Consider the following 3,637-nt stretch of genomic DNA (forward strand, 5'->3'; position numbering starts at 1 on the left):
ATACTTCTTAATCCTCTTAGCTTCGGGAGTAACCAAATCGGGACATAAACGAGCCTTCTTGTTAAACTTGGTGGTATACTCCCGATGCGACATAGTACCAACCTCCAAGGTCAAGAATTCTTGTTCTATCTTATCCAATTCATGCAGAGGACAAAACTGATCGAGAACCAATTTCTTCAACTTATCCAATTCATGCAGAGGACAAAACTGATCGAGAACCAATTTCTTCAACTCATCCCACGTCATAGCTTGCGCCAAGTTATCCCACCAACATAGTGCCTCGGAACGAAACGAGGCAGTAGCATAAGTCACCATGTCATCCTCCTTGCACTTACTAACCCTCAGAACGGCCTCCATCTCTCTCACCAACTGATGTGCTGCCAATGCATCTTTAGTACCATCGAAAGAAGGGGGGTCACAGTTCTTAAAGTCACCATACGAGCAACCCCGAGTAGATACACTAATAGTCTGCACCTCATCTTCATCCCCACTCGGCACATACACTTTCTCTTCCTCTTCTACCTGCACCTCCTTACTCATCCTTCCCTTATCCAAACCTTCACCAACCAGTGACTCCTCCATGGCCCTAACGGCCTCTGCAACGATCTCGGGTATGGCGCTATGGAGCACCTGGTATACCTCATCCGCGATAGCCGCGCGCATAGCAGGATCTAAGGCGGGGTTATCCCCCTCCTCATGAATCGGGGTTTCCTGCTGGGGAGTAGGAATCTCACTCTCGGCTTCGGCACGTGGCTTACGGCCACGACCGCGAACACTAGGACCACCTCTCCTAGCTGCTCGAGTATTAACCATGACTTATCCCTACAAAGACAGAATATTAACACGATTAAGTACAGGTGGCATTTAGAACATGTAAGGTAAGGGTAAACTGCTAATGATGTTGATCAAGTGTAATTAGTCGTTTACATTACCCGCCCGTCCTAAGCACCCCCTGCCCCTAACCTCGTTAGCCTTCTATCTAACACTTAGACAGTTTATCACATACTGGAAACTTTTAAATTTAAAGGAAGGACTAATAATTTAAAGTTACCTCTTGGCGTGCAGCTACTCGCGGAGGGCATACTGGTCTCTTTTCTTACAGTTCGAGTCCAAGCATTCAAGGATGCTCAGATCCCTCGAACCATGGCTCTGATACCAACTTGTAAGGCCCCGAACCCTGGGAACCCCACAGTTGGTATTCATACAAAACACTTATGAAAATAATTAAACTTGAAAACGGTTTCTTCCATTAAAACAAACATCTCAGAGTGTAAATTCAGCGGAAAACATAAATAGTAAAGTAAGTTCCCTAAAACCCGAGAATTTTGCCCAAAACCAATTTTAAATATAATTCATAAAACCATTATAAAATTGTTCAAATTACATTCTTCCATCCACGTATGCCCTTCACCGTCCAAGCAGCTTCGTGCACGTCCAAGCGATAAGGCATCCTCTTCCTAACCTGAAACTCACACTAACATGCATACTAAGTCAGCTTGAGCTGAGTGAGTTCAAGTTTTAAGTAAATAATATCAGTAGTAACAATTATGATAGTCATACCAGAAGTTTAAAAATACAAGAGTGCATCCATTAAATCATCATTACCGAAAACTAAACATTCTCATACATACATATACAAAATGTATATATAAACATCCTTTCAAGTACATCCCTATATATATAACAATATATATATAACATCCACATATAACATCAGGGTCGAGCAAACGTACAACCCAAACACGTAACATCAACGCATGCAAACACAAAGTAGGCATACACAACATCAGTATTCGAAACGACTACAACATCACCAAATATAGGCAAAGCAATAATGTGTGTGTGTGTATATATATATATATTTAACATCCCAAGGCCTATCATATACTAGCAAGCCTATATAAAATTGTTTAAAACATTTCATCGTGTAAGAAAACACTTAGGTGTGCATGCTAGCCCAAAATTTAAAAAGAGTTAAAAAGGGGGCATCATGAACTCACCTGAAATCAATAGAACACCTGCAACGAGCTAGGAAATCCCTAAGTGCACAATCACAAGCAAGGGCCTGTAAATTATACACAACGCGTTACTAAACTAGACCGTAAGAATACTCTTGCCTAATGGGCCGTTCAAGCCCAACACTTTGGCCCAAGGCCCAACAACTTGGCCCAAGGCTAATCAAATCGAGTCGAATACGCGCGTATTAAACCTTAAAACCATTTGTTAAACGAATCAGCCCCAAATGGACCAAATTCCCATTTTAATCTTTTCATTCATCATGATTATGTCACCTGAGTTGATAAGGTTGACGGTTCCTTTTTACAACTCTCACTGTAACATTTAAACGAAAATTCGCGCACCGCCGACTTGATTGACGAACCACTAACCAAAACAGCCCCGAGCATCAAAAAATTAATTTTTCCACAGCCCATAAACCCCCCTAGGGCTGTACAAACTGAGTCGGTCAGTCATCCGATCAATTAACGCATCAAACTCAACAATTGTCAATCCTACACCCGGTAAACCCTAGTTTTCGAACTAAAATCGATTAACCGACCTAAACACCTCCATTGGCCATGAAATTATAATATGATGTACATGTCATACCTAGTGGGATTTTGATGCGAAAACCTCACTCAAAACAGCCCCGGAAAAGCTCAATTGGGCAGCCACCCGGTTAGCCTACAACAAGACGTTTTTCGATCAATACGCGCAATATAAGGATCAATTAACGTGTAAAAGACTTGGGGAATCGTAGTACATACCTTGAATTGAAGTTCTAAGGCTTAGAATTTGCTGCAAAAAAAGAAAATCGTGGGTCTTGGGTCTGCTCCTTCTGCCGATCGCAACAATGGGGGGGGGCTAGGGTTAGTTTGTCTTATAACATAATATATTACACTCTAGTCCCTCCAGATTGAAGTGTAAGGCAAAATGAAAGGAAAAGTTAGGTTCTTTAACGTACCGAGATGACGTAAAGGCTTCCGGGAAACGTCGGTTAAGTCCCGAGAGTTATACATACTTTACAAGCGCTAAATCATTAAACCGGAAGTTTGACGGGTGTTACACTCTCTTATTCCCATTTCCGGGTGGGTTCTCGTGCTTCTATATAAGCTAATTACAGGTCCTATATCATAAATCAAGCATGCATCATCAACATAACAGCCTTGGAGGGTAGGGTTTCGGTTAAGGCTCTAAACCGAACTTTTGAACCGTAAAAACGTCGTTTAAACCTAGGTGCATGGACTAGTTAGCGATGTACTAGTTTGTTATGTTTAGGCTCATAGGTGCTTCCCTCTCACGTGACTTGATTTCTTATTGTGTGTAGTCGCGCGATTTGATGTGTGTATATGCTCCAATATGCCTATGATGCACTTTTTATGCGTTTGATTATGTTCTGAGCAGGTATCGGGTTATGCCTCAGTTTATGTTCATTATTTGTTTAAGTAAGAAGTTGGTTTCGAGTTTGAATCAAAGTTTGTATAATTACTTTCTTTCGTCCGTCTATACTTGTACTATTGTTCTTTCTGTTACTGGGCAATTTTTGGCTCAAACGTATTTTCTTTATTGTATTTTTCTTATTTGTTGACAGGTAGTCCGGGAAATCGAGGAATTAGTGATGAGAGAGAGAGTAATGAAG

The sequence above is a fragment of the Bidens hawaiensis genome, unplaced genomic scaffold, assembly GCF_021521415.1.
Source record: "Bidens hawaiensis isolate Kalapana, Puna unplaced genomic scaffold, B.hawaiensis_p1.1 tig00064067_1, whole genome shotgun sequence".
Taxonomy (NCBI): domain Eukaryota; kingdom Viridiplantae; phylum Streptophyta; class Magnoliopsida; order Asterales; family Asteraceae; genus Bidens; species Bidens hawaiensis.